The 22,121-nt window shown below is 47.1% G+C and overlaps 1 protein-coding gene across 1 annotated transcript in view; it reads right to left on the bottom strand.

Annotated features, from left to right (window-relative positions):
• The window catches only part of HCN4 (hyperpolarization activated cyclic nucleotide gated potassium channel 4), a 104,159-nt gene that overhangs the window by 41,511 nt on the left and 40,527 nt on the right, over positions 1-22,121 (bottom strand). The window lies entirely within an intron of this gene.

Below are 22,121 nucleotides of genomic sequence, written 5' to 3' on the forward strand. Positions count from 1 at the left end.
TGACCCACGGTGGAAGCTGTCTTTGTACTGGATGTCAGATGCAGTCTCTGCAAGTATCAAATGCAAGAAAGAATGGCCTCAAACTCAGCAGAGACTTCTAGAAGAGGGTCTGATTCAACAATTTTCTTCTATTTCTTGTATTCTGCTGCTATATCGCTTCCAGTCTTACGGGAAGGTGGGCAAGGAAAAAGGAAACGAGAAACGGCAGAGCTGTACAGCAGTTCTTAGCAAGGAAGCTCAGAAATGTGCAAATAGCCAACAGCAACCACACCTCTGCAGTCAGTTCTCTGATGCAAAAGGAGTCCATGGCTGTGTTATCTGTAGTACAGGACACACTGAGGCGCCCAATTATCAAAGCCACGTACACAGTCAAGAATTATTTGATTGGCACTATTTTTTTCCTGCGGGTGATGTGTTGTGGAGACATTGGGGGTGCTTGGCTCTTTTCTGCCCAGCTTTGTGATGGCAGTTAGACACACAGGACACACCAGCAACTGCTATCCAGAGCTACACATCTGCCAGGTTTGGTTTTCCCTACCTTACAGCATGCCACAGTGAGGAGAGACGGGCTCTGGTGAGTGTGGCTGGCCCTGTGTGGCTCAGCATGGAGCCCACCTTCAAGCCTCGTTTGCCGTTAACACAGTTCATGAAGAGAGGAAACCTTCAAACTGTTACTGGGCAATGGTTTGGATCCAGTAAGGACCGTACACTTAGTCCTCACAGTGTGATGGCTTCCAGCTATAGAAGCCTACTGCATCACCCTGAAAACAGAGAGCCCGAACACATCTGGCATCCTCTCTCACATGCTGCTGTGTCACCATGGCAATTTGTGACAAAGCCAGGATGGATGGAGGTCTGACAGCCATGCCCCAGCCCTGCCAACATAGAATCATGTCCTGCCCCAGAGCCTCATCTGGAGAAATGTTAATCACTGCTCCGCCCGCACATGGTCTTGCTGTTTCTGGTACAGGAGTGAAATATTCGGACAGCTGTGTGTGAATGAAGCAGGGAGACTCACTGCTGCCAGCTGCCATAGCTGGGTCTTCTCAGGAGGCCTCCCCAGGGTATGAAGGCACATACAGCCTGGCTGCTTTGCAGCCCAGCCTGCAATCTGGTGACAAAATGTCCTAGTTGGATTTAATGGAAGGGAACAAAAAGCAGAGGGATGTGAGACGCAAACGAGACTCCTGTGAATGAGGTGAGGCTGCATGTCCCAGCTCTGTCCCAGCATTTCCACCCTGACCCGCAGGATGAACTCCCTTCCAGGGTATATTTCAATCAGCTCTGAACTAATCTAGCTACATCAGCCTGAAGCTTCCCACAGAGCTTGTTTACCCCACCCTGCAGCCCCTCCTGCTCCCTCAGCCCTGGACTCCCCAACAGCTCTGCCATAGCCCCTCCACCCTGGTCCACGGCCTTTCTGCTATGTCACCTGCAGAGTCCCCCTCCACAGCCCTGCTGTTGTACCCTGGCCCTGCCCTGCTGCTCCAGCCCTGCGTTGTCACACTTTCTGTTTTCTGACCTGACACCACACATCTCGTTACAGTGTGACTCCCAGTGCTGCTGTAAAACTGACCTCCAAGGGAGCCATGCAGAGCACAAAGTGACACCTATCCAAGCTCACTGTTTCCTTAGGGATGTAGCAGGATTAACTGTCAGTTCTTCAGATGTAAAATAAACTTGTAAACACAACTTTCTTACAGAGCATCAGGCAGTGGGCCAAAAGGCACAGAGACACTGACACAGGCTTATAGCAGATAAGATTGTGACCAGCAGGCCGAGGGAGGTGATTCTGCCCCCCTACTCCGCTCTCGTGAGACCCCACCTGGAATACTGTGTCCAGCTCTGGAGTCCCCAACATCAGAAGGACATGGACCTGTTGGAGCCGGTCCAGAGGAGGGCCATGAAGATGATTTGAGGGCTGGAGCATCTCTCTTACGAAGACAGGCCGAGAGAGTTTGGGTTGTTCAGCCTGGAGAAGAGAAGGCTCCGAGGAGACATTATAGGAGCCTTTCAGTACCTGAAGGGGGCCTATAGGAGAGATGGAGAGGGACTCTTTATGAGGGAGTGTAGCGATAGGACAAGGTGGAACGGTTTTAAACTGAAAGAGGGGAGATTTAGATTAGATACCAGGAAGACATTCTTTCCTGTGAGGGTGGCGAGACACTGGCCCAGGTTGCCCAGAGAAGCTGTGGATGCCCCATACCTGGAGATGTGCAAGACCAGGCTGGATGGGACTTTGAGCAACCTGGTCTAGTGGGAGGTGTCCCTGCCCAGGGCAGGGGGGGTGGAACTACATGGTTTTTAAGGTCTCTTCTAACCCAAACCATTCTATGATTTTAAGACAGCAAATTTTCAGTTTGCCATGTTATTAATGAAAATTGATAGTGCAGTGACTGAGACTGCAGGGAGAAGCACACCCAGTGCTTCCTGAGTGCCGAACACCTCTGGAGCACTGCCTGGGCTCCCCTGAGCCTCAGCGGAGGAAGACGGGCATGCAGTGGGTAACTTAGATGCCTGGGAGTCACCTCTGGAGGGGCAGGCGATTACCAAGGGAGATGCCTGTCAGGGAATTATCTGAAGCAGGGGATGGGCCATAGGCATGCTATGTGACTGTATGGCTACGTCCATATAACTCCTTGCTGCTCTGACAGAGATAGTCCTGCTCCTCCCCACCCATGGCAGTATGTACCTGCCATCTTTTGCCTATACCAGGGATCGGCCTCCTCTGAGAAGTGAGTCAATTCAAGCAGCTAAAAAGGCAGAAAACTTTTGCTATGAATTAAAGGAATTATGGTTTGTCAGTTTAGCTGCCTAAATTGGCTCATCACTCTGTTGTCAGAGCTAGCTGTTCAATTAGAATGCCTGTTTCCTCAGCAGATCTTACCACTTCCCCACCTAATCAGGATGCCACGGGGTCATATGCATTGAGAGATGCCGACATGCTCAATCCAGACCGGGAGGGAGCCACAGAAGAATGCTGGAAACCAGAAGGATGAATGATTTGGATAACTGCTTCTAAACCCCATTATTTCTGCTGCATCCAAGATGCAGCTGGAGTCCACAGTGCCACTTAGTGTCAAGCCATTCTAGCGATATTTCTGGGCTGAAAAGAAGAAAATATCCAAAATCCAGCATGAAAGGCTCTTCGAGGAAATCCGACTCTCAGTGCTGACTCAATAGGTCAGTATGAAAACTGAGCACGTAATTCATAAAGAATAATTCCTACTGGTTTCATCTTTTTTTATTTTTTCCATTGCAGCAGTGATCATTCTCATTTAGATAACCCAAAGCGAATCCAGCCTATCTGAATGACAGCCACAGGCTGTGCTTTTAATGAAGCCAGAGCAGCAGTTTGCAGAGGGATCACTGAATGGATCCTTTGTTATCACCCGGGTTTTACTGCACTAATGACTTTTCTTCTCCCACCTAAGTGTGTTTTTCAAAAAGCTCCAGCCCTCCTGTAACCCAGGGAACCCCAGCCAGGGACCAGGAGAAACCCTGTCAGGTTTAGGAAGTGCCTTTCTTCCTTTAATATATTAAAAGCAGAGAGTGAAGAGCCTGAGGGAATGGATGATTTAGGGGAAAGGTGAATAGTTATGGAGCTTCTTATATGGTGATTGGGATCTATTCTAGACAGGCTAGGGCAGAAAGCCTTTATTATTTGGTGCACCTCTGAAAAACAGGAATAAATGTGTTTGCTTCTGCCGTTAGGCCCTGCTGCCTCCTCTCATGCACTAGTAACTCACACATTTGTTGGTAGCTGAGAAATGACAGCTCTGTGCAAAGTGTGTGTACATCTTGGCTCACAGGTCTTCCTTCACCGCTGGGTCACCACCCATCACGTAACCCATGCGGCAGCACAGGACCCAGTGCTGAAGCACAAAAGGGAGGAGAGTCCTGCCTCTGTACTAACGTCTGGGTGCGTGTGCTCTGGCAGTGCATGATGCTCCAGTAGTGCATGATGCTCCCATCACAGAGCTCAGAAAGGCCAGGAGCTCAGTGGCCATTTGGGATCGCCCTCTAACACCCAGCACTGACTAGAGGGAAGGATCACAACTGAGCTGACATGAACTTCCCACACAGCTAGGGACAGTATCTGCTTTACACAAAGGTGGATTCAGCTTACCTACTTTGGACCTTCAGATCTAGACTGTATCACTAGAGTCATCGGATGGAAACATGCACGCAGAGGGTGACACATCTGGTTTGTGGCACTTGTCTCCCTGAGAAGGAGATGCACTGCATCTCAGGAATTCCTGTTTCTCTCTGCTGCCTATAAAGTAAGCCTAGGTAGTGAACTCCAACTGTAAATGTCTGAACCACAGGTGAGACAGATCCAATTTCAAATGCCAGTCTCAGGAGCGACCAGCTCATGCCCACTCCTTGGAATAAATTTGCATTCACATGCAAGAGAAAAATAAGAAACACTCACTGTGCGACACACAGGAATAACTGTGAAGGGGTGGGAACGAACACCTTTCACTGAGAAGAAGCTCCTACTGTAAATAAGTGCCTGTGTTGCAGGGAATACTAACTCTGGAGAGTGTCTAAGCCAGCGCTGCAGTGCCCTAAAGCAGTCAACAGCTCGCCAGGGAGAGGTGGGGAAGAAACATTCTAGAATAGTTGGTCCACGAGCAGAGGAACATGAGTGGTAATTGGAACTTCTCTGGTTTTCATAATTAACACTCAGAGCTTTCTTGTCCTGTTGTAACACAACCCAGGCTGGGTCCCAGAGCGTCACACCTCCTTCTGCCCCTGGAACTGCTTGTGCTTTCCGGCTTTCTGCTGCCTGTGATTTGGAAAAGGGGAGTGAGAAGGAGGAGAAGGAAAAAGCGTGGATTCATACTTAAAAGCATCTTTTTCCAAGGGTGTCTCTGATAAAGCTAACATCACTGCTTCTTGATTGTCCAAAACAAGCTGTGGCTTCAGAATCCCCGTTACAAAGCCAGCTCTGTCCTTCTAGCCAAAGGACACCTCGCAACGCTTTCTGAAAGGACAGATTAGGAAAGCGGGAGGACCAAAACTTTCCTCAACAAAGTTATCCCTACTTATATAAGAGCTACATCTTGGAAATACCTCTTATACAGAATAAGCTATCGGGATCCTACCAGTATGAATCGGAAAGCTTTTCAGCCCCAAAGAACTCTTCGATGGGCTCTGCACTGCAGCAGGATTCCTCTAACCCCATCATTTGAGCTGGAAGAAATCAAGGACACCTTGGAGAAGTGGGGGCCTGGCTCTGAGTGAAACAAGGGCTTTGACTGAAATCAAAGTTGCATGTTTAATTAGGCATGTTGTTTTCTGTTGGCACACAGCTCAGTGTGGCTGTCCAAACCAACAGGTCACCAGAATTTCTCAGATCCTTGGGAGTACTGTGGCATTAGTGTATCTGTCTCTCTAGGGCCGTGGACGCTGGACTGCTCCGAGACGGAGAGCCCTCCGAGAGGACACTGCGGGGAGTGCTGTGCAGGGAGGCAGCTCGGTCCAGGCACCCTCTGCACCAGCCCTGCCAGGCCCAGGCCAGCTCCAGCAAAGCCTCAGTCTCTGCGCTCAGCTCCCAGTGTGTCGAGCTCTGCAGGCTGGGCTATGATTGCACGTCCCTGCTGGCTCTGCATGTACCGGAGGTGCTACGCTTGCAAACAAATGGGTTTTCCTGAGGGTCTGGGGGCTGTGATGTGGAGGCATCATAATGACTCTGTTTGGAGCCAGCACGGCTGAGCTGGAGCTAAACACCCTGCCAGAGAGAGCTAACAGCATCCACGCTTGCTCAGCTGAACACTGGCTCTACAAAGAACTGACTTCCATCCACAGGGTTTATGAACAGATTCTGCACCACAGGAAAGCAGTGAAACCGCTTGCTGCCCTTCACTACCTCTGCTAGCAACATAGCAGTATTCCTGTAGCACTGCATCCAAACGAAGAAAGCCTGCTGGTCCTGAGCCAGTGCTGGTGTCTGTATCCACACTATGGTTAATATACAACTGTGATAAATCCCCTGTGGATAATCAAGTAGCTGTGACACCACTCCAGCTTAATAGAAAGCAAAGGATTTACTCTTAATTTATGGCTTAAAAAACCCCAAAGTCCTTAAAAGGAAACACAAATCTCAAAATCAAAACAGTATCATATGTTATTCTGAGTGCTCTAGTCAGAGTTAAGGTTGTTCTGCTACAAGGAAATACGTATTTACTTGTATTTAAGAAGAGTATTTGTAGACTATGAGGAAGAAAGTTGAGATGTCTTTCACTCTTCCTTTCTTGGCTTTTGTAAATAACAAGAGAGGTAAAGATACATTTTCCTCATAGAGGCATTAACTGCCTTTTCAAACCTAAGTGTTAATCTCTCAATATGCTGGGGACAGGTGGTTGCTGTGAAGAGCTTTTCTGAGCCCAAAATACTGTTAGACAGATTACTGTAGGGGGGTTGGACAAGTCCCTGCATCATCAGCTACATTGCTGCTGCGTATCACCTACCTAATCACTGACTGGGCCGCAGCCTCTTCAGTTATGAGAACTGACTGGACAACAGTTTAAGCTCTTACTCATTCTGGCCAACATGCGAACTAAAGGCAGCTCATTGAAAAAACAGTGTTTTTTCTTATTTAGGGATCACTACCCCAAATCAGTGCCAATTCTTGTGGCAAGGGGCAAAATGTCACCTTCTCCACATTCAGCGAGAGTCTTGACTGACACAACCTGTGTAAGAGGGGAAGGGCTTGGGAGCCTCCATGTGCAGAGCTGTCCTGGGAGGCTGAAGAGAGGGGAGAGACAAACAACAGGCAGAACTCGCAGGATGGGCTTCACCCAGGAGGAAAAATCCTCTCCAGGCACACACAGCATTATGCATATTAGAGCACCGAAGCACGGAAGCCATGAGCATACACAAGGCGCACACAGAGCCAAACCCCCTGAGCAACTCGGCCACTGTAAGGACACACAAGAAATCAGCGTCGAGAGAGAAAGGGCAGCTCCCCAAGAAATCCAGCCTGTTGAGTAAACCCACACCACTGGGAACACACAATGTTTTAGCAAAGCAACACAAAAGATCTCAGCTGCTGTTCTCCCTCTCCTGATGCTGCTATGGGAAATGCACCATCAAACCCTTTACTTGCTCCTTCCTCACCCTCCCCAACTCACTATTTATTCTCCCAGTGATGTCACATTTCAGCTGTACCAAAACATAAACTAATTTCACTCTGAAAAGTTTACCAGGCCACACATTTGGTTCTTTTGGAAGAATGGGCAAAATGCTGTTCTTGCCACTAAAATATACAAAGATATAAACTCTGAATTTCTGAGGCAACAGTTGCTCAGGCTGGCCTGCTGCAAAGGCACTTAGTTTAGGAAGAAAAATTATGTAAAGGAATGCAGTTGGGCTTATTTACAACTTCACAGTGTGCTGGGAAGCAGGAGCCCCTTACGAAGGATCAGCTTTGGGTCAGACAGCTTTGGGCTGCGCTAATCACAATGTGTTTGGCAGAATGGTATGGGAGGGAGGGAGCTTTGGGCTCCAGATTGTATTGGGACAACGCTGAAAGCACCAGCCAGCACAGAGCAGATGGACTGGAGATGGGAAATCATCTGTGGTGCACAGATACATCTGCAAGCACCGTGCAGATTCAGGGATGCACTCGACAGTTTGAGATGGTGTGGGATTTGGTTTTGCCTGCTTTTTGCTGTGCCAGCAAGGAAAACTATAGCCAGAAGATCAAGTTTTAGATGAAGGCAAGAGTTTGGGCTTGATTCTCTTTTTATGCTTGCTTTGCACCAAATGACATAATCAATGTCAGTGGAGTTGCTGATGCTGCCTTGACTCAGTGCGAGAGGAGAAGCAGGTCTGTGATTCATTAGGTTTAACACTGACGGGGGAAGATACTGTGGAGTGTGCTTGTCTCGGGGCTGCCTGGAACAGTGAGTTTGAGGGCAGTGCACTCAGTGCCAGGTGTTGAGAGAGATATCCAAGTAGATTTTACACTTAAAATATAATAATCCTTTGTGCTGCTGTGGCAGTTTTCATCTGAAGGTCTCAAGGGGCTCGGCTGACATTAAGCTGGTATGCTTCAATATCTCCAGTGTATGTGTGATCTCCATTTTTCTAGATGGGCAAAATGAGGCACATAAAAGGGAAAAGCCACTTGCCAGATGTTGCACAGGAAGCTGAGAGCAAAGTTTTGATGCAAATCTAGGGATGCCAGCTTTGACCTCCTGCTCTAACCACTGCCCATGTATTGTGGCTACTAACTAGAGCCCAAGGAGGTCCCTTCACATTCAGAAAGAGCCACTTCAGCCCCAAGAAAAGCCAGAGTGCGTATGTGCATGCAGGGAAGAGAGAAGGGATCTTGCAGCAGCCTGGTGCTGTTAAAGCTCTGTAAGAACATGATGCAAGCCTGCAAGCCTCTACCTCCTCCCGAGATGATTTAACTCTTCCCAGGCAGCTTGCTTCTGGCTAATGGAAGTTCTTCTCCAGGTAAGAGTTGAGGGGCCATAGACAGAGAACAGAAGAAAGTCCATGTAAAAAAGAAAGCAAAAAAGAAAAGCATTTCCTTGCCTTCTCCTTCAGAGACTCGTGTCTACTGGAAAATATTTACAGCAGAGAAAGGTGAAATAGCAAGACTAATTAGCACTGAGAAAGCTGGCATAAATGGCAGATGTTTATAGATATATATAAACCCCAAAGATCCTGCCACCACCATGTGTTTTGCCTCTTGCACTCTCGGAGTTGAGGTTGTCATGCCAACAGGCCCCCTTCCCCTCCCCATGCCACCATTCCCAGCCTAGACTTTAATGTTCATCATTTTAAGAACTTTTGTCACCACGGCAACGTGACACAGACTTTAAAAAATATTTTCTAGCACAACTCAAAGGACTGTCTTTCCTGCATGGTTTTCTTTAAATCTCTATGAAAAAAACGTTTAGGGCGGTATTCTGCCTCCACTGAATGGAGCCGGAAGGCTCCCACGGGTGTCAGCTAGCAGGGACAGGAGCTGGCCCATGCCTCCAGAGCAGAGGGACCATGACATTTTCACCTCTCAGGGACCATGTCCCAGAGCAGCAATGCAAGGACCAGGGTCAGGGCTTTTTCAAGAACCTTGATGACTTTGGAGGATGTGCCCCTTTGCTTTTCAATGGGATGCATGTTCTCACACACCTACAGCTCAGGTTTTCAACAGTATCTCACAATATAGTTAAATGCCTTTGGAAAAAGAAGAAAAAATAGAAGAAAAAATATGTGAGCCCCCAGAGCTGTAAGTAGGTTAGGTGTCTCGTTCTCAGTGGGAATTAGCTATCTTACCTGCCTAGGCATTTTTTTTAATCTCCTGTGGCTCTTATCTGCAACTTTGGGAGTTGTAGTTCTTCTGAGAGGCTAGCAATGAATCACTCCTGGAAATAGGTCACAGGCTTTTTTGGAAGTTTAAGAATGACCACAGTCATCAGGCAAAAGGTCTGTCTAGCTCAGTAGCTATACATAGATACGCCTAGGGAAAGAAGTATCTGGGAGGGGAAAGGAAGCATAAATACCTGAGGAGATGAGAAGCACAACTGGTTTGAAACTGGGGCCTCACGGCCTGGAAATGGAATCAAGAAGGAGCACCAAGTGGTCTGAGAGGCTGGTCCACAAGGCCCTGCGCTGGACTGGCACTCGGTGAAGGTATTCCTTGCTGGAAAAGGCAGCTGAGCAGCAAGATGAGGTAATCGATGGATGACTCAGATGATGTAGGTGAGTCCAGGCTGCAGACTGTGTCAGAAGGACCTCATTTGTGGTCTGATCAAAAATTCACTGAGCTAAGTGGGAAAACACCCCCTGAGTGCACTGAGCTACACGGCACAAAGTCAATTAAACCAGTTAGCATGGACAAGTAATGAGACAAAATACTAATGGCAATATTGATCAGGTTATGCTATTACCTAGGTCAGTGACACCCTTTCCCTTGGAGCACAGATCTATTTTCAGGAAGGAAATTAAAAAATGGTATAAATAAGTGTCCTGAGGAAGGGGATCCCAACCTTCTTTTCTCCCAGCTGCAACACCGGGTCCCAAAGCTGGGCCATGTCACATACTGTTTTGAAGCTGTTTGCCTTCCACTAAGCAATAGCTTCACCAGAGTTCCAAGACCCCCGACTAAGAGGTAGGAATTAAAAACCAGTAATTACAGAACACCTGGGACAGTTTGGTCCAGGGAGGAAACAGTGACAGGTAGGTAAGACACAAATATCCCAGAAAGACATCAGTATTATGGGATACGATTAGTGCTCTTAACTGTCCTCTCTTAGCCAAAGACAAGAGGACTTTTTATTAAAGTGAAGGATCAGCTGTTGAGAGGAAATGCTCTTTTTTCCAAACAATATGCAGTTTAGCTTGCAGGATACATTGCCGCAGGAATCCTCCAGGCCAGGAACTTGTCAGGATATTAAATACATGCCTAAATAAATAAGTGGATGACTAATAATAACTTAAAAAAAAAAGTGGTTTATATTTTTCCTTGTCAGTACTTAAAAAAAACTGAAGACTAAATCTACCTGTGAGCAGATTATTTCAGAGCTGTTGTTTTGGAATTCAGCGCATGTTCCCTCTGAAGCATTCGGTCACTATTAAGAGCAGGAGAGTGGACTAAATGAACGTCTGGTTGGCCACAGTGCCTCTCTGTCCCCATTTAATTACATGAAAGAACCTGACCCAGAGAACTAGGGACTGGCTGCTGTATTTGTATCCATAAACACACAACCGGAACACGGGAGAAAGAAAATCAGATCAAGAGAACAGAGCCTTCAAATGAGAAAGAAAATGGTCTTAAAATTCAGATTCCCTGTAAAATAGCCATAGTTCACATTCTAGAGAAAGCTGTCGCAAAAGAAATTAGCAGTGTCCTTTGTCTTCATATTTCTTTCAGTCACACTTGAATTTTTTAGTTTAAGATTCAGAACAGATTTTACCAAATCCAAGATTGTCACTTAACGTACTTATGGATTCATATGATCATCACCTGGGATATAATATAAACCCATTAAGTCCTGCCCAGTAAGTGCAAACTTGCTGAAGAACTACAGAAGTCATGCAGTTTACTCTTGATCAATTAGTATTTCTTTAATGCATCTTGCATTTCAATCAAGAGAGTAAAGCACATGCATATTAACTGCTATTAGGCCCTATTCGGATGTCTGTAACAGCACACCAAAAGAAGCTGAGTCAAAGACTGCACACCCCAAAATGGAATGAGCATGCACCTGTTTGTCTTCAGAACATTCTTCTCCGCTTAAGGAGTTGGAAGCAGAAGAGTTTGTAGGCTCTTTCCCTACAGAAATCTGGCCTGCAGCTCCTCAGCTAAACCTCCGTACAGGGGATCCTATAGAAGCAGCACAGAGAGATCAGGGCAGCAGCCAAAATGAGTCCTACGGGCTCTTTAAAAGAACCGCAGCTACACATATTTTCACACTGATCTCTCCTGGGCTCTGGAGCTAGCATTTGTTTAAAGGATCAGGCTTTCTGTCAACTGAAGTGATGGCAAGTTTTTTCCTCCTGTTTTTAAACAGAGCCGATAATGTAAATTTCTCCTCGCTGCATCTGCCCTCTGAGGCTGGCAGTGTGTTAGGTGGGACTATATTTATGTACAAAAGCATAACCTATTGCTGCTTATAGCACAGCTCAGCCTGCCAGGATGCTTCACGTTCTCGCAGGGAGATCAAGTGCTTTTCACCTAACTCAGTCCTCTACTTTAATTTGATTACAACCACGGCAACCAAGCACAACTTCCACCCTTGACTTTTTTTTCTGCTGTTAGTGATTATAACATCCATGGAAGGAACCGGCCTGGCAGGCCTGGAGACTCAGATGGTTTCGTGCGCCACGAGGCAGAGAGTGTGAGCACAGATAATGACAGCTCCTCCGGCTGCAAACTCAGGGACGCTGTATTTGAACGGAGACCAAAGTTCACAGGCTGAGGATGCTCAGCACAATGGCCTGATTTTCAGATGGGCTGAGCATTTGCCTGCAAAGTCTCTGCTGATCCACTTTGGGTACTCTTTTTCTTGCCTGCAACATTTCAGAAACAGCAGAGAAGACGAATCGTGCACTTCATACCACAATGAAGAAAATTTTTGACTGCAGCCCTGGCCAAATTCAGCAGAGAGGTGTGCCAGGCTGCTGGGCAGGCTGCTGTTTTCTCCCTAGTAGCACAAACTTAAATTACTTTGTTACTCTTGGGGTGTTTTTTCCTAAATTGCTTTGATGGAGGCTGGTCTGAATATTTCCAACAAGGATCTGAATCATCTTTTGAGGGACCTCAACAGTTTGCCAGCAGAGCGCCAAAAGATTTCATTGCACAGAACTGATGTAAACGTATTTGCATACAGTGTGTCACACATGTCGCATCCAGCCCGAGACAAGTAACAAGGAGACAAACGCCCTCCTCCTCTTTTAGAGTAATAATAGCAATATAACCTTTTCAGTACTGCAACGTGCACCTTAGAGAAGACATCTCTTAAAAGAACGGTGTAGTGAAAATAACTGAGTAATATACCTCAGAAAACCTGTACCCTCCCGTAACCTTCACAGAGGAGAGACAGAGAAAAGAGAGGAAGAGGAGGTGCTGGAGGAAACACAGCCATTACCCTCCCATGCACGCACATGCACTGATCCCAGGAGGAGTGCGAAGAGTGGGGGTGAAGTGTCTGGCTGCATTTTTTATTTGCTTTAAGAATCTGGGGCAGGGAAAACTATTTTTTAACCAACAAGCAGTGGATTCGTGTATTTATGAAAGTATGACAGGTTAATTCCTGCTGTGGTTCTATATAGATACTTTGGCTGATTATAGAAAACCGAACTAAGTCAGAACAAAGATGTTTAAAAGCAGTATTTAAACTCTACCTAAAATGTTCTTAAATCTCCATGAATATATGCCGGGCAGGATCATAGTCCCTAAAGGCTGCCATTTTAATTAGAAATCCAAAAGGAAATGCTGCCTGATGACAGGTATCAAGGCAAAAATCCCCAGAGCTGCAGCCCAGGAGAAGGAGGAGATTTACCAGCTCTTTTAGGGGTATAACACAATAGTATTACAATAATCATAGTAATAGTAATAATAATGGTTTGGCAGGGATGTTGTATGTTCAAGCAAAATACCAGGGCGTTATAAAAAAGTGCTGCTGTGCCCTCTGTCCCCAGCTGTGCCTCAGAGGTTGAGGCCTGGAGGCATGTCATCAAGCTCATAATGTAAAGTCCCCCTTCTTATTCCCGGTACAGGGCCCTTCTCTCCTTGAAGCAATTCTTCACACTTCAAACCCTTTCTTTCCAGCAAACCTATACCAACCAAGCATCCGAGAAGCAAAAGATATTATTAAGTGCTTTTAAAAGGCCACAGCCTTCCACAGGCAGGTTTTTATCCTTTTCCCCTGAAAAAGAAGAGTCATTCGATGGTAGGTACTTGTCTGTCAGGGCAGGAAGGGACCCAGACACCACCAGGGCATTGCAAGATGCTCGCACAAATGTTAACAAAGTCCTAATGAAACCTTTTCTTCTTGTTGCATCATGTGATCAGAAAGTATTTTATTGGCATTTCTCCAAAAAGCACATTGCATGATAGAATTATTTAAACAAAGCTATTTGCTTTGACCCAATTTTTGCTATTTTCCTTCTGAAAGGGCTCTGCTGCTACATCTATTCAACTTTTGCTTTTAATCCTGGTGGGAATGGGACTGACCACTCTCTCCTGATTCAATCCTCTCCTGGACGGTGAGTCTGGCTTCCTTCACATCACCAGACACAAAGAATAATTTCACCCACTTCAGTCGAAACTGCAACTGAACAAGGTCAAACCACATCAGATGTGGGGGCCAATTGCTCCAGAAAGATCTCTTTGGCAGCAACCAGCAGCAGTTAATTCAGAACAAGGCATAAGAAACCTCACATCAGGCAGAAGGATGATAACCCACCTCCTTGGAAGACTTCAGCTGACTGCGTAATAGTCAGAGATTGATTTAAACTTGGAAGCAGGAGTGTTTTTTAACCTTCCAAAGCTCTTGTCTACCTTATAACTCTGGATATACTTATAGCTCACATAAACTTCCAAACTGCCCTTGAATTGTGTTGTCTGTGGAAGAAGCTCTGATGTCTGAATACACGCTGTCTGAAAGAGTATTTCCTTGAATGCATTTGGAATTTGCTGCCTTTTCAATTTCGTTGACTGCTCCATATCTTTGCTGAATACGGCGGGAAAAATATATATGGCCCTCACCTTTTTCTAGCTCATTTATTACTTTACAGGCTTTTTCTTCTAATCTCTTCCCCTTAAAGGAGAGAATTTAAAACTTTTCATTTATTCCAGGCTGTCCTCCATCAATCTCATCAGTTTTCTCTGAATTCACTTTACTCCTACAGTGTAGAAGTAGCCCAAGTAACTAAAATTGGGATGCTTTTATCCTCAGTTATCCTATGATGGCCATTTATATTATTTTTTAATGCTTGTCTCCACCCTGTGTTCCCCCAGTCCCAGTTCTGCTTTTTTATCCCCTCCAGCAGAGAACCAGAGAGTAAGAAGCTATATAGAAGAAGCTTCCATAAAGAAGCTGTACTATGAAACAGAAATGGAGCTGCTTTAAGCATTCGTATCTACTCTGCTTGGTTTCTTGTTCAGTTTTAAAAGAAACTGAGTCCTTTGGGAATTTACTTCATAACCTGCTCATTCGACCTCTCCTGCCTTGCCGTCTATAGTCTGGATCATTCTTCAGCTTCTGCTGCCTTGTCTGATTTAACGACACCTCATTGCTGTGAAAGCCCCCAGTCCAGCAGTAGGAATATTTGCCCCCACCAGTGTAAGAAGAAATGGGCAGAAAAAATGACAGCAGAAGCACGGAAAAATTACCAGGGGAAACGAAGTACATAAAAATGACAGCATTGATCATTCTTTACAACCCCCGAGCACCTCCCAGCATGCTGCTGCAGCAGAGCCTCCTTGTCAATACCTCTGAATATTTATTCAGAGAAATTAAGTCCAGGGTAGAATCTGCTTTACCTCTGTGACTGACTGGGCTCTACAAGAGCTATGTCTACACTGGTTGTGTCTACAAAAGGTTCCAGACTATGTACACAGAGGCTACATCTATACCGGAAAGTAAGAATGGACCCCAAGCAAAGTACGTGGTACGTACTCCACCTCCAAAGGTACGTGGAGTCAGCCTCGTGGCACACACTTTGCCATCCCTAGCAGTGGTTGCAGTTGTAGCACAGGTTCAAAGTATCAACAGTGAATTTAGGAGGGCTGAGTATCTGCTCCTGGATGGTGTTCAGCTTCAGTCGTACTTGATCTGTCCAGACCACATGAATGAGAGTTGTGCAAAAGGGCAGAAAATACTCAGGCCCTCCACCTTGGAAGAAGTAAGGCTCTGGTGTAGTCCACGTCTGGACATGTTCTTCTGCAGATGCTGTGCACATACAAGACAAGCTGGGACTCAAGAATCAGTTCAGACTCACGCTGAAGTGACAGCAGGAATCGAGAAAGGCTGACATTGCCTTTTCTTCCCCCACAAAGGTACTAAAAGAGTGGTAAAACTGCAACGCAGGAGTAGATTTCTGCCCTAGAGAGCAAGCCATGCTGTAAGAAGGGACGGAGAAGGGACCAGTGCAGTGCTTCAGTGTTTTGCATTTACTGTAATGAGTGTCTTTTCCATGAGCACTTCTAACCTAAGGCAGAATTATTATTAAGTGTCAGCGGTGAATATAAATGAAGCCGGATCCCTGACCCCGTAAAGCTTTAGCAGAGCAAGAAATGTGAATTAGGACACAAGCACGTCAGGCAGAGGATGTAGATACCAGGAGCAGCTGCAACATATGGGCTCAGGCAAGGAGAACCAGCAGGGCAGTAGGGACATTCTTCCTAGACAACGCTAAAGTATGTGTTTCAGAAAGCTTTAGCACTAGGACTAAATGATTCTCTGTTTTAAATACTATTAGTTTCTTTTTTTGTGTTTATGGTGCTTTCCAATCCACAAAGGGAATAGGGAGTTAAGTTGCAGCCAAGGAGTTCTGATAGAGCAGTACGGGGTAAGAAATGCTGTTTTGAAACCCAACTTCAGGCAAACTTGACCCCTTCTCCGACTGCTGTCACCTCATCAGTCTGAGCAGGGGTGGTGGGATGCCTCAAAAGGACAACATTAAACCGAGCAAAGGATGAAGCAAATGCAGGACACCAAACTTGACCTCTTCAGATTTCAAAGCCTGAATGGGAGAATGCAGATATGAGCCTGGTCCACTAGTTCAGCACTTACAAAACCATGGGATCTGATTTCCCAGTTCCATGTCCAATACAGCTGAAATCTCACAAGATGGAAGATTTCCTCTCCTTTCACTAAACTTATAAGAGTATCAGTTGGGTTCACAGCACCATCGTATTTCAGAATTTTGTACACATGGTGGGCAGCTAGTGAGACACGGGAACTGCAGTGAAGTTTCTTTTCGTGACCACCTACGAAGTGGAGACCTCCTTGAGAGAACTTGCTCTGAAGCATGCAGATGGGTGTGGGCACTCTAAAAAGCAGTAAACAAAATAATCTCAGGGATCAAATATTTCACAGCCCCCAGTGGGAAGACTGAAAATGGAAGGGAGTCAGGAACAGATGTCTGATGTCCCAGTTATTAGTTTGCATCTCCCTAAAACCCCAGGCACCTCAATCTGTGCAAGGATTAGACTGGTGTCCAGATTTTGAACAAATGATTGGTATTTCAATCTGAGCTATGTAACTCTCCCTACTACAGAGACGAGAAATGATCTGAACATCAGGATTTCATTACAGATCCTATCTCTCATCTGTAGACTAAATATCATGGAGGATGCAAACACTTTTGACAAGACTAATGAGAAAGAATTTGGCAACTGTCTCCTCTTCAGACCCGCTGGATGTCAAGAGGGAGGTGAGGAGGAAAGTGTTGAGGATCATTAGGGATGAGGTGTAGAGTAGAATGTTTTGGGATGCAATTAGGGAAAACCCTAAATTGAACATCAAGGGAAAATAGTGATTGTAAGGCTCTTTTACCAGCATTCCCTTGCTAAAGGAAAGGTAGGAAGCCACGTCATTCAGGGCATCAGAAATCAGGGCTGACACGGAGTATAAGAGGCTTCTGTGAGCGGCTGTGATTGCACCTGGATCTGCCCAACCCAACATATCTCTGCTATGATTCGGTACATCCAAGGTGACCCAGCAAATCCTTATCATCGCAAAAGACATAAAGGGAAGACCAACAGTGACAGCCATGGACAGGCTGGGCTAGCCACAAAGACAAGCGCCTGGCCAGTATGTCCCATCACCCTCCAGCAAGCCAGCTGGGCTTTGCTAAGTCGTCAGCCCCATACACACAAATATACACATGTACGCAAGAGGAAAGGATGTCTCCACTAGAACTGATGACCACAGATGACCTCCAGCTGCCACTGCTCCAGGAATCAAGAAGATCTCTCCCTGGTCAGCCTGTGAAGTGGCTGACTGTGCTCTCCTGTAATTACCACCTGCAGGGAGCTTAGCCCTTTGCACCTGGCTTTGGGTCTTTCCAGCAGTAAGCAGAAAAGTGCACAGCTTGCTGTCCTGCTCCCAAGAGGCTCCGTACCAAGGACTCGGAGCACTCCGTTGCCCTCGCAGTCAAGCCTCCCAGCCAGCCACCTGGTCTGCCACATTTCCGAGGTTTTCAACACAGAGTTATGCGCTAACCCCCCTCACATTGTTATGTCCCAGGCTCATTTCCCCACCACCACCCTGGCTTGCTCCTGGCCCTTTCTCCTGCCACTTTTCTGATGCCAGCGCTGGCATTTAGAGTTGGCAGCTGCCCCACATCCATCATCACATCCCCTTTTCTGTGCCAGCTGTCAATTAAGCTGGCAGATCACTGCAACCTTCCCACCTTCCCAGCTCCAAAAAGCAACCCAGAGTGCACTGAACTGCCAGCCTGAGAGGCAAGGAGCTGGTTGTTAGCTGTCAGACAGGGTAAGCTCTGGACCATCTGCAAACAAGTGATGGGAGCAAGAAGTCACTGTGTGGGGTGCTGATGCCCAGCCCTCATGCTGAAGAAATGCTTTGTCTGGAACAAAATATGCTCCGTCCCTTTTAGCCTGGTCTTTCCACTTCAGTCACTGTGGAAATATCCTCTCCTCCCTCTTCTATTTGAAAGATGTCTCCACAGAATAGTTTCTCCCCCCTTCAAAAACAGCACAGGAAGTTTTGGGGTGGTGTCCTACAGCTCATATCTCCCCCAGGAAGGAGGGAAGACATGCAGGCAACTTTTTTCTCTAAATGACCATAAAAATTGCTGGCTAATCAAAACAGGCACTGCTTCACTCAAATGGCTGATTGTAGCACTGGCTCTTCTTCGTTCCCTCACCCCCATTAGCTGATCAGGGTCAAATGCTGGGCTCTGAAGCTGCTTCCCCTCCCTCTGCTGCTGCTGGCCAGAGGCTGCTGAGGTAGGAAGGAAAGGCTGGAATGAGCGGCACATCCTGCAGCCGCCAATTGCTCTGGCTGGGGAAACATTTATCAGACAAGCAAATGGCAGAGCAGTCCAACACTTTCACCCTCAGGAGCCTCCAGCACCATGCTTATAGCCCACAGTCATAGGTTTGCTTGAATACAAAGAGCAGGGAAGATGAAGCAGTGCAAGCCTCCCCAGGGGCTATGCAAATCTCACCAAGGCCCATCCCACTGGGGGGATGATCCTGCTCTGACACTAAGATCCCCCCTCCAGGGTGCTCCAGACTAGAGCAAAGTCAGCGGAGATAGGTATGCATTTTTCTGCAATCTTTAAAAGGGGGAGGGATACCTCTCCCATGGCAGTGCATAGCTGGTTTAGCGGATGCACTGCTGCAGACAGGCTGGGAGGGAGGTCCAGGGAGCTTCCTCTGTTCAGCAGCAGATGGAAAGCTGCTGCCAGCTGCTGCAGGTCCCCAGTCAGCAGTCTGTGCAGCACGTCCACATCTGAAGGCTGCAGATAAGGGGAGAGTGGTTTGCAAAAAAGGTTCTTTTTAAGGAAACCATCTCCTGTAGGAGCTTGTGGCGTGCTCTGCCTCGGGAAGGGGGGAGGAAGGAGAGGGTAAAGGCCAGAGGAACATGTTCCAGCCTGGCTCCAGACCTCATCGTCTGCATTCCCAGCACTCACAGTGAGCCAAGATGGAAGCTGAAGGGTTTTTTCCATCTTCCTAAAATGGGCTGCATTCTTTCTTCCCTGCCAACTGCTAAAATTACCTTGAACAGGGCAAGGAGAGGGGCAAAAATCTGTACGTGAGAAGCAGCAGCATGATGTGCTTGCATCTCATCTCTAGCAACATACTGGGTCATGGAAGAAGCTCCAGGAAGGATTCCTCAAGCTCCCCTGAAGCATATCTGCACTCTACCCACAGGCACTCATGGGATGCACCGTTTAAGGCAGCAAAGCAGGAGGGAGCTGCAGGCTGCCTACGCTCGTTGCTACATGCTGACCCCTCTACCTCACCAGTGGATACAAGAGATCTCTTTCCTTTTGCTTTCCATGCTGGAAAAGTCAATCTTTTCCTCCTGGCAACAGCAAAGACCAGCTCTGCACTCTTTGGCCCGCTTGCCTGTGGGCCAAAGCACAGTCAGACCCTAGCTCAGCACAGCAACGTACTGCTTTGGAAGGGAAGAAATCCTCTGCACGTTATACAAGATAATGCTGCAAGATTAACATCTCAGAAAAAGTGACAAGGTATTGCTGCTTGACACATTTAAAACTTACCTGACGACAGCCCTTGAAGATCAGACATACAATTCTGCACCAGGACAGACTAGATGATGCAGCAGGCCTTTCCTATCCCTCATTTCACAGAAGCCCTCTTCATTCTGCTTTCCTCCCGCCATGCTGGCCTTGTTTCCCATTCCAGAGTTGGAATGGGTCTGCCTTATGCTTGAGACAACATACAAACACGTCTTTCAGGTCTGGAGGGAGGAGAGCTAAAGGGAGAAGTTCCTATCTGTCCATCCTCATACCTACAGGCTTAAGGTAATTTATCAACTGACGAAGGCAGTTGGTAAGATGCTTGCGCATCCTGGTAGGGAACAACGCTTTGTGGAAGTGCTCGGAGTACAGAGGAACAAGGCTCACCCCCAGGCCAGGCCTGTGGGGAGGAGGAGAAGCCTGCTGGAGAAGGCACAACCAACCTGAATCACGCATATTTTTTTCCCCTCTCCACCTGTACGCAAATGACAGCCCTTTTTATCCTTTCTATGCACGAAAGAGTAATATGGAAATAGAGAGGAAGGCGATCACGGCACAAGCTCCCCATGACTCATTAGGCTCCACTTTGCATCTCCCATGGATGGATGCTCTAGCACAAGGCAGGGATGGAGATAAAGGGAGAGTGAAGAAGTGCTGGGCTCATGTGATACCCAAAGTTCATCAGTGCATTACAACACATTTACACAAACCCACCAGAAGCATATCCTCCTCCAGCTGCGGGGGATATTGCCAGCCCGCAGGGAGCCACTGGGAGGTGTGCAGTTGGTTAGGCTGTCTCTAGATGGTCTCTTCAGATATCCCTGTGGCATGCACGGGCAGGTAAGGGCCATGGGAAGGCTCTGCCAGCCAAGCCGTTTGTCAGGGCTGCTACCAAGCTTTTCTGACCTCTGTGATGTGCTAGAACAACTTTCCAGCATAGCAGAGGCACAGTTCCCCTGACCCACCACTTGTATTCTTCAGGGACAACTTATAAGTACAGTGAATTTGGGGGGCGCATGGGGGAGCAGGGTGGTGGTGTCAGTATTGCATCCCTTTATCACTGAAAGGGAAGGGATTTCTCAGTGATGTGGTCACGTTGACATGTCTCATCTCCCCTAGGTACATCCTGCTACTTGCAGAAATCAGTTAGAGCTGGGCCCAGTAGGTGGGACCAGTTTTGTGTGGTGGTGAGGAGAGGACGACTGGAAATTATCTCTCTGCTGAGAACCTTTCCTTGGTGATGACTGCTGAGTCCTGATAGAGATCTCTGGACTTTGGCTGCATCAAGTTTGTATAATTAACTACACAATTTCAGCTCAATTCTTTGTAGCATCAGAAAAGCCAATCCCACTGTTGGGATAAAGTGGAATTAGTGGATGTTTGGGTGATGCACACTGGAGAGGAGTCTAATCAACCCTATTTGAGGGACAGCCTCTCCAAACTGGGCTGCACTGAGACACAGTAAATCAAGAGGAATTAACAGCCGGCAGTTTGCTGGGTGGAAAAAAAAAAAATACAAATGAAAAAAAACCCCAAACACAGCTGCTGCGTCTTAACTGCTCTCCACCCCCTCCAGGGACTTGAGGAAGAGCAGGCCTGTCAGCTGCTTTAAGGGACATTATCCTCACAGTTTCTTCCCAGTGTTTACAAGGAAGCACTGCTGCTGCTTGTTTGATTGCTTGTCACTGCCAGCGCAGAATGAGGTTCTCTCAAAGTTCACCCTCCACAGGCTCCACCACCCAAGAGTGGAGCCAGACCTAACGTGATCCTACGTGAGAGCGGACTCCCAGCTGCTCCCTGGTCCCTGGGGTACGGCTCTGTGCACACCTCAGCACTGGGCAGCATTTTGCAGAGTGGCTTCCCCTCCCTGAGCTTGCTGCCCAGTGTTGCTGCTCTCTCCTCCACTACCGTTGCACCAAGTCACATCTTTTCCAATTTGTCCTCAGCCATCTTCAGCTCCTGGCCAACACTCAACTCACTCCTTACCTCAAGATTTCCCTTCAGGCCCATCTCCTTCTACTCAAAATCCACTTGAACACTGCACAGACCATCATCCTTTCTTGATGATCTACCCTGGCTGGATCCAAACATGAGAAACACATTCTGCAACCTTCTCCTTCTCTCCTAACCCTCAGATACACAATAACCATGATACCATCCTCTTCTGTGCTCATCTACCTTGATGACACCAAGTCAACAGGCCAAGGGAGAGGATATTAGATACATCACAGAATAATGAAAAGGCACATGAGACAGTAGGGTGTGCTAAGATAAAGATATGTATGTCCCACATTGGGTTAGGGCTCTGTTTCTAGAGAACAGTAAGAACGGTGTCCCCCCAGCCCTGGGGCAGGACCTGCCAAAGGGTACTTAGCAGAGACGTATATGTTTATGTCATATCTCAATGGGATTGCTCA

Source organism: Larus michahellis, chromosome 9 (genome assembly GCF_964199755.1).
Source record: "Larus michahellis chromosome 9, bLarMic1.1, whole genome shotgun sequence".
NCBI classification, from domain to species: Eukaryota; Metazoa; Chordata; class Aves; order Charadriiformes; family Laridae; genus Larus; species Larus michahellis.